At 50.6% G+C, this 12,566-nt stretch overlaps 1 long non-coding RNA gene across 1 annotated transcript; it reads left to right on the top strand.

The window, feature by feature from the left end:
* The first annotated feature begins 707 nt into the window (after positions 1 to 707).
* On the top strand, positions 708 to 11,190 carry LOC121137238. Its single transcript, XR_005874477.1, has 2 exons — positions 708 to 994; positions 9,404 to 11,190. It is a non-coding gene; the product is annotated as an uncharacterized LOC121137238 (long non-coding RNA).
* Positions 11,191 to 12,566: the final 1,376 nt, after the last annotated feature.

Raw genomic sequence — 12,566 nt, 5'->3', positions numbered from 1 at the left:
CCGAAAGTAAATGAGCCAGAGGTACACATGTCAACAGGCATGACTCTCACCCACATGTGGCGAGAAAAGGCTAATTGCCGAGCATATACTACAATGTCACAATTTATACGAGATTTCAAAGTGTGTGGAACAACCCTGGAAATGCCTTTTAAAGATTTACACATGAGGGGGGAACAAAAGAGGGGTAGATGGGAGCAACACTCACAAAATACATTGCGTGTGTTATGAAAATGTCGTAATGAAGCCCAGAATAACACAGGTTATTCTGTTGTTGCTGTTGTTTTTATATTTAATCTTGTCTTGGTCTGCACTTAGAGATGAAGCAAGCTTCCTAGCCTCAGAGACGGGCATGGCAGCACACAACTGTGATCCCAGCAGGAGACTTGCTGTAGGTTTAAGGCCAGCCTGGGCTACATAGCAACCCCATGCTATGAAAAGGGGAGGGGGAGAGGAAGAGGAAGGAGATTATTTTTGCATTTTCGCAGCTCAGATCCCCAGATTCGAAGTCCATGAGCAACATTCCAAGTGGCTTTAGGAGCAACATCGTAAAAAGAATAATCCTCCAGTTGAGCCTCAGAGATTCTCTTACTCCTATTGCACCAAGAGATGAGGGCAGGGGTGGGGCTGCAAGCCTCAGAGCAGACTCCCATAGAAGTGGCGGGAGGCCTTCCTTGTGCTCAAATCTAGATAGTAAATACTCTTGGGGCCTCCTGCCTGAGGCCTCGGAGCTCTGCCCTGTCCTCTCAGACGGCCTACCCCTCCCAGGCCCTGGGGCCCTCCCTGTACAGCACTCCAGGAAACCATGCCTCTGCATGGCTGTGTTGGCCTACTGGGCAAACCTGGACCGTAGCTGCAGCTGTACACCCCAGTTGCCCCAAGCAGCCCAGAATGTGGCCACCCCCTGGTTCTTCTCAGTTCCTCCAGACACTGAGTCTGGCCCTGGATCCACCGCTCTCCTGCCTCTTGGCAGAATTAGCAGCCTGCTTTAACACAGGTGAGTCTTGCCCTCCAGCACCCAGCTTGTCTGGTTGTTCTCTGCGTACGTGGCTAACTTCTGGAAGCCAGAACTGTGGCTTATTTCTTCATTCAACCGGCATGGTGGTAAGTACCTCTGACATTCCAAACGCCCTACAAGGCGCTGGGGATTCGGTGGTGAGCAACAGTGTTCGGTCTTACTCAGAAAGACATGCCGAGTTGAATTGTGGAGCTAGAGCGATGATGGGAGGCAGAAGAGTAGAGTCATCAGCAGAGAAGGCCAAAGACCTTCCAACCAGAGCCATCTACACACAAGGGGAACGAGACTTAGGGGGACATCACTTGTGAAGGTCACATGTTAATAAGATACAGAGCCAGACACTACAGGGACCTGGGGCAGAGTTGAATATCCCTCCTGAGCATGGTAGTCACTGTCAGGCTGGCCTTGGAGAGCCGAGTCAGGCCTCTGGGCGCTATGTCCCCCTCTATCTGGAGGCCGTGCCCTGGAGGTAAAATCTGCATTCCCCTCTTTCCCAATGAGGGGTGGGGTGTGAGGCCTGGAAAACTGAGGACTGTCCCCTTAACAGGCAGTGACTCCTGGGACACACACCGCCACCCTGGGAAGCATGAGGCCCCCTCTTTTGCACAGACCATAACCCTGGAACCTGACCTTGACTTACCCTTACTCTCCCCGATACGCCATTATCACTTCTCCCCAAAACCGTGGGTCTCAACCCCCTTGGGGGGTGTCACAAATAAAATATCCTGCATATCAGATATTTATATGATGATTCATAACAACAACAAAATTACATTATGAAGTAGCAGTGGAAATAACTTTATGGTTGGAGGGGTCACCACAGCATGAGAAACTATATTAAAGGTCTCCACCCCTTTGGGGGGCTGTCACAAATCAGATCCTACATATCAGATATTACATTACAATTCATAACAGTAACAAAATTACATTATGAAGTAACAGCGGAAATAACTTTATGGTTGGGGAGGGGGCGGTTACCACAGCACAAGAAACTGTATTAAAGGGTCGTAGATCAGGAAGGTTGGGAACCACAGCTCCCAACACCCATAAGAAGCAAGGCTCCCTGACTGCGCTCCCTACTGTCTACCCCTCAGCCCCGGGGACCCCCAACTGCGGTGCCCAGATGGAACTCTCCAGAACCTGCTAAGGGAAATAGCAGGGTCCCGTGTCCCTCTCCAAGTAGAGCAGCTTGGGTGGCATTGGACTCAGGAAATGGGCTGTTTCCAGCTTTCCCCGCACAAAGCGCTCACTTTCAAACATCACTGGCTTTCAAAGCTCCCACTCGAGGCTCCCTAAGTGACTGGCGGGCCGCGTGCGTGCGTGGGTGCACAGTCCAGCGCACATCTCAAATGACAGCTCTGCCCCGTTTCACAATAATAGCACAGGGACAGCCCAGCCCCAACCAGCCTGAGACTGTTTTGCTTGGCCTGCAGCGTGTTTGACATGAATCTTGTTGCCAGCACTGTAACACTAGGAGAGGTCACATCAAAACCCAGACCTGCAGAGAATGGCTTCCATGAGCTCACCCTCCAAGGAAGAAGCCCCAGTACCCAGCATGCTTCATTGTCCGTCCCCCTCCCCCCCCCCTGCTCCAGCTTGCCCACCTACTGAGGGCTATTTATCTCTGCCATCTGCCCTGCCTCTCCTTTCAACACGTACTTTCCGGGCCGTGGGGGGGGGTGGGGCTCCGGGATTTGTGAATTCTCATTTTTAGGGTCTGAGGACGGGTTTCACCCGTGGGAGGTGTGGCTCTGTGGTCTGCAAATTCTGCAGACCCACACTCCCTCTGCCCGGGCGACAGCACTCTGGTGGGGAGGTGAGGCAGCCCACAGGAAGGCAAGTTTGGTTGGAGATGCACACATATAGCTGGGATTAGGTGCGGAGAGCAAGGAGAGGCCCTAGCCAGACTGTGAGAGAACAGTCTTGAGTAAGACATGAACCTGGGGAGGGCTGTGGGCTGGAGTTTGAGCCTCAGCATGGAGGGTTGACTTTTTCTCTTTTTATTCTAAAGTGAGCTCATTCCTACGGCACAACACTGCCCTTCAGCCTCTCCCTCCCTACCCCAGACTCAAGGTTCCCCTCATCCCTGCCCATAGAAAGCGGTGGGGAGTCACCAAGGCCTAGGCCGGGTGCCAAAGACCGCGAAACAGATGGCCTGAGAGGCTCCCTTCCCACAGAATGTGTAGAAGTTCAGGCAAGTGTCTGTTGATTCAATGTCTGTCCACCGTCAAACCTGTAACACACTCACCTTGGAGAAAAACCCAAGATGGAGGTAATCGAAACTGTTTCCCTGCCAACTGGGATGGAACGGTCTTGATTTGGTGTGAGGAAGGCTAGAAGGAGGCAAACTCTCCTCCCCAAGTGAGTAACAAACTCCCTCAGGCTTTGACAGAGCTACACCACCATGACTATTCCTGCAAGGCCATTTTGAAATGACAAGAAAGAGTCTACAAGACAAGAAAGAGTCTACTAAGGGATTGGCCTCTGTACCCTGTGGGCCCCAAGTACCTGGCGTGTGTACTTGTGGGAGGGGGTCCCTAGATGCAGGAGGGTTCTATATGGAACCACTGCCTCTCCTGCCTAGCCCACTGGCTTGTGTTAGAGCGACAGTCGACAGAGGCCCCAAGGTTCTTGTCCAGCCAAACGTGGGCTCCTCTTTGTGTCTGACTGGCTCGGACCCTCAGCTGACTCCTGACATCTCCCTCCCTCACCAGCTCATTTGCTTCCCCCATAAAATGTGGTTCTGCAACTGGAGATGGCTTCTTTCTCACCACCCCCCCCAGGCCCTCAGAGCTCCCTTGCCCCACAAGAGTAGGTTGCCCACACTGAGAGGAAACAGTAGGAACAGTCGGATTAAGCTATGCAGAAAGGCGCTCTGAGTAGGCAGTCTGCCTCCAGATTTTTATAGTTACGGTCCTGGACGGAACAGGGCTAATGCTCTTTTTGCCCTGAAGCCAAGTACCCTCCCTTTTAACCCTCATTCTTGCCCTCCTCACCCTCCCTTAAGTTATCTCCTCCAGGCCCTTTAACTGCCAACAACCTACTCTCCCAACTTTGATTTACGGTGAGCAGAGGAGGGAGAGCAAAGTTAGAGCTAGCTCCTCCACCCCCAATCCCATTTTAAAACCACCGGACAATCTGGGCAGAACTTTTCCTATTGAAAGATGAACACAAACCTACACACAGCCCCACATGGAGCCGCAGACGGACACACACCCTCACAGCCAGAGATAACAGTGAGGGCCAAGTCCTCCTCAGATCCACTGTCCACCCTAGCATGCCCTTTCTCTCTCACTCTGGGCACTCGGGCACACCCCCCCCCCCCCACCAGCCTGGCCTGCACCGTGAGGCATTTGCATCTTCTTTTGAGGAAAAACACTCGCTCCCAAGAAGGTTCCTGACAGGGCCGTTCTTTTTTTTTTTTTTTTTTTCCAGAGCCGCTGGATAAATTGCTTTTGTGCAAAAATAAACACAAGTGAAACTGCATTAGCTGAGCGAGTGACACATTAGTTACAGATGCAGGGCCTGTCAGAACGCTGAGGGAACAGCTTTTATTGGGGAAAGGCTGAGAGGCTCATAAATAACCAGTTGGCAATCTCACATAAACACCGCCTACCACAAACGGGGCCTGGCTGCCAGGAGGGCTTGGAAGAGCCCTCTCTGCCCGTCCTCAGAGAATAACGGCGAGGCTGGAGGAGGCAAAGGGTCACAAGCCCCCTTCCTCCCAGAGTTCCCTGCTTCTTGGACCCGCACCCTGGGCTCTGTGGGGTGGAGGGAGGGATCCAAGCTCTAAGTCCTAAGTGTCTGCCAGAGAAAGAGGGTCAATGGCCGGCTCCAATGAACAACTGGTCCATTTTCCTCCCTCCACAGAGGCTCGCATTAGCTAGCCCAGAAAGGAGAGAATAGGCTATGCTGCGGCACTGGGGACTGGCCTGCTGAATAGAGCCAAGGGAAGGGTTTGAAAGGAGCTTGGAAATCCTTCTCAATGCAACCCCAGTGGTTCCCATCAGAAGCGCTGGGAAAGTGGTACGAAGCCAGTATCCCCCTCAGCACCGAGGACAAAGGCTACAAAGGGTGGCACCAGCCTCATCCCGTCCCAAGACGCAGGGCGCCCAGGCTTCCTCTCATTGGCTCTTGAGAATGTCCTTGCGTTGGCCCTAAACTTCCTTTCTCTCCTCGGAGACCAACACTTCAGGCCACATCTGTTTGAGGCTACAAAGAAAGGCAAGGCCAACCAGTCCATTCTCGCGGCTTTTCCTTCTGTGCCAAGCCTGGTCGCCCCCCCCCACCTCCCCGCGGTTCACCCCTTTCCCAAGCAAATGCCCTTTGGAAAGGCTCTGATGGCCTTATTTGCACTGAGGCGGATGGTGTCTTGCTGTTGGGCTATGTGGGCTCCATTTGATCCCATCTTCCTCCCAGAGAGACCGAGCATGAATGATCATTGGCAAGTAGATAGCCTCAAACCCCTTGACAAGTTTTAGGATCGGCTAAAGGGGGGAAGGAAAACTGGGGCTTTTCTGCCTCCCACCCTTGTGTTTGGGGTTCCAAAGAGAACTCCTACCGGTCTCAAACTACCTCACAGCAAAGACTGGTGAGCACCGGTGAAAGTACCATCTTCCCTCCACTCCACATTAACTGGTCACCACTTTCCGCCACACGAAGGACCAAAAGTATTTAGACCGAGTATCTTGCTGTTTTGTCCATCGTGTTTCTTCATCTAGTCTCACATTTTCTTCAGCCTGACTTCCCTCTCCTTCCCCATGTACCTCGGGGGTTCAGCCCGTCTGAATTAAATCCCATCTGGGTCCTATAATTTTAGACTTGCCCTCCTGGATGCCTTTCTCCTTCTGCAGGCCCACATCCAACCCATCTAACTAGACACCTTTAAAACTGCCTTCTCCTAGAGTCTTTCTCTGTCTCTCTGGCTCTGTCTCTCTGTCTGTTTCTGTGTCTTCTTGCCTGTCTATCTCTCTTGTCTCTCTGTCTGTTTCTGTCTCTCTATCTGTCTCTGTCTCTGGCTCTGTCTTCCTGTCTATCTCTCTTGTCTCTCTGTCTGTCTCTGTCTCTGTCTCTCTGTCTGTTTCTGTCTCTCTATCTGTCTCTGTCTCTCTGTCTCTGTCTCTCTATCTGTCTCTGTCTCTCTGTGTCTTTGTCTCTGGCTCTGTCTTCCTGTCTATTTCTCTTGTCTCTGTGCATCTGTCTCCGTGTGTCTCCTTGTCTCTCCATCTCTGCTTCTCTCTGCCTATGTTTCTGTCTCCCAGTCTCTCTATCTCTGTCTCAACCCCGGGAGAACCCTTGAGTGTCTGTTAACTTTCCGTCTTGTTCCGGGTTGTTTGTGCAGAACCAGCATTTCCTTGTATCCCCCCACATCCGGCTCTCAGATCTGAGGCATTTATCCCTCTTCCAGGTCCCCTTCCTCCAAAGCTCTCGTGCCTAGGAAATGGTACCTATGCTGAATCAGTGAAGGGAGATGGTGACACAGTCTGGAGTCATGGTCCTGCCATGGTGGGAGGAGGTGATGGGGGGGTATGGCGAGAGTCGGCAGCCATGACGGAAACTGGCCCAGAACTTTCCCCTAGGAAGCCTTTTTAGGCTTTCATTTTGTTGCTGAATAACTCTGCTTTGGAAGAAAAGTTGAGATGCCTGGCAGGTACCAACAGCCCAGCTCTGCGGCTCTATTGGCTAAGGCTTGCCATCCAGACTCTTTCTTCCTGTGAGCAAATGCGGTGCTAAGGGAGATAGAAAGAGCAGTCCTAGGTGGCAACGGGGAAGGTTCTTTGGCCAAGACAGCCCTCAGGAGAGAACACAGTGCAGCCATAATTTATTGCTCTCGATATTTTTCACTTCCAACCTTATTTTTATAGACATTATTTCATAGGCTACAGCTTAAACACAGATGGAAAAGATTCTGGCTTTGTAATAGGAGATGGATTATGGTGGGCCCACCCCGCCGTTCTGTGCCTGTGAGTGAGTAAGTGCACATGACCATGGCCTTAGGTGGGGCTGGGAGATGCCTTCATTGTGTGTGTAGATTTTGATCTCTAACAATTCCACACTTATCTCTTCTTCCTCGTGCTCAGGCCCTCCGGATGCTTCCGGGGAGGAAACGGGATGAACAAGACGGTGGGGAAGAGGAGGGGCCAGGGCAGCCTATGAAATGTGTGGCTGGTTCTACCTGGGTTTGCTCTTTTTCGAGTCTTCAATGTGGCAGGATCCAAAAGGCATAGCTGAACAGATGGAAGGGGGAGCGCATGGTATCGTCTACATGACTATGATGTATGAATTGCCTTGCCCTTTGTGGTGTGTGCGTGGGGTGCAGGGGTGTCAGGATCTGGCTAGAAAACAGTCTCTGAATCCCTCTGATGTTGCCTGAGGTACTCTCCCTCCACGCCGTAGCGCAGAGTCCCACCTCAACGAATATCTTTAACATATCCTCAGGATTGAGGAGCCGGGGCAACAGCACAGTTGGGGAAGCACTTGCCTTGCAAGCACAAGGGCCGGCTTCAGGGCAGAAGCTGTGCTTGGTGGCATGGTGGTAGGGACAGGAGGGTTCCTGGGACATAGCATGCTCTCCAACTGGCCTAGCCTACTTGGCCTATTTAAGGCCAACGAGAAGGCTGTCTAGATAGATAGATAGATAGATAGATAGATACATACATACATACATACATACATACATACATACACACACATACATAGAGAGAGGGGGAAGAGAGAAGGTGGATGATGCCTAATGAATGAAATCTAAGGTTTCTGTAAACCTCCTATGACATAAACACATAAACACACAGGCATGCTCACACACAACAACATGTGGTTTTTAGAGTCTGGTGTGGGGCTTTGTTGACCCATACTTATTTAGGGAAAAGAGGAAAAGGAACACAAGGAGGGGGAAATATTGGAAGGAGAAGAAGTAAGAGGGACATAGGAAGGTGAAAGGAACATTACTCAGACCAGAGCCAGGAGATAGACCCCAAAAGAGATGACCTAGCCCAGAGCCAGAGATAGACCCCAAAAGAGATGACCTAGCCCAGCAGGAGTGTCTTGGCCCAGACCGTGGCCCACACACATCCACAAACTCTGGGAGTGCAGGCTGAGGCTAGCGTCGCTGCTGGCAAGCAGCAGGCCTAATAGAGCCCGGGCAGGCAGCTTAAAGACATGTCTTAGCGGCGGCCCTCCCTCCCCTCCCCAGGGAGACTTTTCATCAGACTTTATGAAGCTATGGGAGTGTGTATCTGGAAACACGAGGGGCTCAGGCTCATGGGGAGTCAGAAGCAAGAACAGCTCCCACTCAGCTTCTAGGGTCTGTGGGAAGTGACCAGAGGGAGGGGGGACCCGGGGAGGAGACCCACTTCTGAGGACTCTGTCCTTGTGGAGGAACGGCCATGTGGAGCGACACGTCCTGGGGAGACTGAGAGGCCATTCCTGGGTAGCTCTGTCCATGAGGACCTCTTGGTAGAGCTCTGTGGGAAATGGCTGTCAGTGACTTGGCAGAATCGTTTCTTTCGGTTTTCATTATAGGCATTTCTGTATTGCACAGTCGCAGTGGTAAAATTCTTAGGATCTGTCCTTGGGGTATCCTTGAGGGTCTGACAGACCAGAGGAGGTTAAAAATCTGTGCCAAGAAAGCCTTCTACCCTCTTAGACTTGGCCCAGCAATCATCGTGCCTGCTCAACTGAAGCAAAGCCATACCAACGCTGAGGGATCGGACGCTTTGAAACAGGAGAGAGGGAAGGATCTGCTCCATGTAGCAGAGAGCTTCAGGAAGGCAGTGCTGTGCCCACCACCTGACCTACTTGAGAAAGCTGGTCCAGGGATCCAGGAGCTACATTTCAGAAACAGTTCCTATGAGATATAGAAGACTTCCTGCTGCCCGGCTCCCGTCTTTGGAGGAAATGCATCCCATCCCCCAGACACATATACACTCTAGGTCTGATGGGGTTACCTGTCAATCACAAGGATCCTGGGCAAACACTCTTGAAAACCCGCTTTGAACTCTAGCTCTCTGCCTTTGGACTTCCCAGTCCTGAGAATCTATATACGCCCTTTTAACTCGAGCCTATTTGAATTGGTCTTTGGTCACTCACAGCTTAAAAAAAGGTCCCAACTGGTATACATGAGTAATAGGTGAAATATACTTCTCCTAGGCATGGCCAACCCACAGCCCACAGGTCACATGTGCCATAGCAAGGCTATGAATGTGCACCAACACAAAATCATAACCTTACATAAAACATTATGAGATGTTTGTTGCTTTTTTTGTGACTCAATTGTTAGGTTCTCGGGTGTGAATTTTGTAGACAGCACTGTGTTGCAATGTCAAAAGTTTGTTCGTGCTTTCAAGTTTAAGCCAAAGAACTAACCAGAATAACAATGCACTTTCCCAGGAGCAGAGGCCCAGAGACGTCTGGGAAAGAAGCAGAGAGACTTGGACAAGAAGGCTGGAAGCAACAGACAGAAGAAGCCCCACTCTGCTCCTACAGTTGGAAGGCTCCACATTTCACATGGAGGTGCACATGCGCGCATGCGTGTACACACACACACACACACACACACACACACACGAGCACACTTGTAATATAAAGACTGCATGGATCCTTGTGCCCCTTGGAATCCAACACTCAACCTCAGCACACAAGGTCCCCATCTCTAAGCATGCACTCTCGTGACGGACACTTTTAGAGTCAGTAGAAGACTGAGTCTGCGTGTCTTGCAAACCTTGAACTAAGCTGCCTCCCACATCAGCAATGGACGGACTGAACGGAGGAAGCAGCTGAGAGAAAAGCACAAACATGTGATAGCAACACCCCATGACAGCGGCAAGCACACATTTTGTTCCATGGGTACCGGCACAATAGCACAGTGTTCGCTACGCTTGCAAATCACAGGTGTGGAGCGTCTTCCACGACACATAATTTATGATTCACCTACATTTGCACATATGCATCTCAAGATGCAAATGCATGAGGCGTGAGACCGACTCTTTACACGGGCAACCACCCAGACACGGAGCAGCGCCGCAATGGCGAATGAGTCATCACTCTAAACTTGTCTACTAAGAAACCACTAAAGCTTCAAAACTCCACTCTAAAGTTATCCTCACTTAAACATTTTTATTAAACTTCATGTGTGTCCGATGGAACCCACCAGTCTGACATCTTGGTAGGGAAATGCTGTGGTTTGAAATGCAGGGTGTCCTCCATGGCTCACTTGTGCGACACCTGGTCCTCAGCTAACGGTGTTGTCTTGGAAGGCTGTGGAAACTGCGGGTCACTGCGGGCAGGGACAGATGTTCTGGAGCTCAGCCGCATCTCCTGTCTGCTCTTGTCTTCCTGACTGTGAATGCCTAGTGACCAGTCACAGTGCCACATCCCTGCCATGGCGCCTCCCCAGCTATGATGGATTATAACCCACCTGTCACCGTGAGCCAAAATAAACCTATCTGTATCACTGTTGCCGGGTACTTTGTCACAGAAGCAAGGAAAACAGCTAACCCAGTCACTCTGAAGATTTTTAAAAGGCATCTTTATCCCGTTTATTTATATGTCTGTTTGTTTATTTTAGGTCTGTGTGTGTGCATTCACACCACAGCACACATGTGGAGGTCAAAGGACAACTTTCAGGAGTCAATTCTCTCCTTCCACCCCGTGGCTTCTGGGAATCGAACTCAGGCCCTCGAGCTTGGTGGCAAATGCCTGTACTTGCTGAGCCATCTCAATGGTCCTAGGGACAATATGTTTAAGGTTTACGTGAGAAGGACTGGGGAGATGGTTCACTAGGTAAACGCATGAGGATCTTGACCTCCACCACCAAGTATCCAGGTGTAGCACGGCGGTGGGCACCTGGAATCCCAGCACTGGGGAGGAAGATACGGGACTTTCTGTGATTGGCTGATCAACCAGTCCAACCAAATTAGCAAGCTCCAGGTTCCACAAGAGACCCTGTCTCAATAATAATAAAAATGTGGAGCTACCTGAGAAAGACATCCCACAAGGCCCTCATACATGCGTGCACACACACATACAAGTAGACGCACACATACATTTTCACACGAGAAATGGTTGTAAATGCACATCTTTACTAGTTGACCCTGTAGCTATCAAATTAGAATAGGTGACGTTCCTGTGCTGATTCTCTTGTCTCTGTCTAATAAACCCCAAACCTTAGTGGCTCACAATGGGTTATCGTGCTCTGCGTTCACAGTTCTGCCCGTTGACTGTGAGAGATGGTTGCTTGGTGATGAAAAACTCTCACGCAATTAAACGGCAGCGGGACCTGAATGAAGCCTGCCGCCAAATGCAGCCTTGACAGTATGGTGCATCTAAGACGGTGGCATCTGCATGCTCTTCCCCCTGCCTCAGGTGGGATGCATGGAGCAAGTGGGATATGCTTAAACATATGGTTTTTGCCATGTGACTTTCTTATGGCTGTCTTGACTCTCAGTGAATGATAGATTCAAAGGAATCAAACGCCTAATATGATGATTGGTCAACCCACAGAGTACTCTGTTTGTCTGTTTTTGAGACAGGGTTTCTTTGTGTAGCCCTAGCTGTACTGGGATTCACTCTATAGACCAGGCTGGCCTCAAACTCAGAGATCCACCTGCGTCTGCCTCCCGAGTGCTGGGATTAAAGGGATATGCTACTGCCATCCAGTCCACGGTGAGTATCCTAAGACCCCAGGTAGAAGCCTTTTATAACCTATGCTCAGAAGTCATGTAGCATCATGGTCACCTCTTCTGTGGGTCCAAAGAAAGTCACAGATACAACCAGGCTTAAAGAAGTGAATCAGAGCAAGAAGTGCAAGTTCATTGCTGGGTGGGATGAGGAAGCTGTCTTTGAAGAACAACTACCCATAGTCTGGTCCTAAATGAATCACCTTCCTCTACTGTACAAATATACCTGCCCACTAAGACCCCCTAAGGCCTCAGCCATTAAACACCCTCAGACTCAGGCTCCAAAATCAAGACTTAAGCATCTAAGGTAAGCATATGACCAACCCTTCGGGGATGGTTCTTTTTGGTCCCAAAATTTGTGAGCCAAGAGACAAGTTATTTTACCATATTTAACTCCCAGCAGTGGGCAGTCACAATGTCAGAACAAGGGTGCTCATCTCCCAAAAGGAAGAGCAAGCTGCAACAGAGCTACAGGTATGCCACCAGTTCCCTCATTAGACCCATGTCTTCTCTCCAGAAGTGCTGGCTCCAACTCTTAATTTCTGTGCTGACTATATTTCTGTCAACCTGATACAGGCTGTAGTCATCTGGGAAGGCGGAATCTCCACGGAGGAATAGCCTCCATCAGACGGGCCCATAGACAAGCCAGTAAGAGCACTTTCTAGACTAATAGTTGACCTGGAAGGGCCCGGCCTACAGTGGGCAGGGCCACTCTTGGGCAGGTAGTCCTGGGTTGTATAAGAAAACAGGTTGAGCTATCCATGAGGACAAGCATGTCTCAATGGTCCTCTGCCTCACTTCACTTCAGGTTCCTGTCCTGGCTTTCCTCAGGGATGGACTGGACCCAAGGTGTCTATGTCACATAAGCCCTTTCC

This window comes from Mesocricetus auratus, unplaced genomic scaffold, assembly GCF_017639785.1.
Source record: "Mesocricetus auratus isolate SY011 unplaced genomic scaffold, BCM_Maur_2.0 Super-Scaffold_100676, whole genome shotgun sequence".
Taxonomy (NCBI): Eukaryota; Metazoa; Chordata; class Mammalia; order Rodentia; family Cricetidae; genus Mesocricetus; species Mesocricetus auratus.
This window is presented reverse-complemented; position numbering and strand designations above follow the sequence as displayed.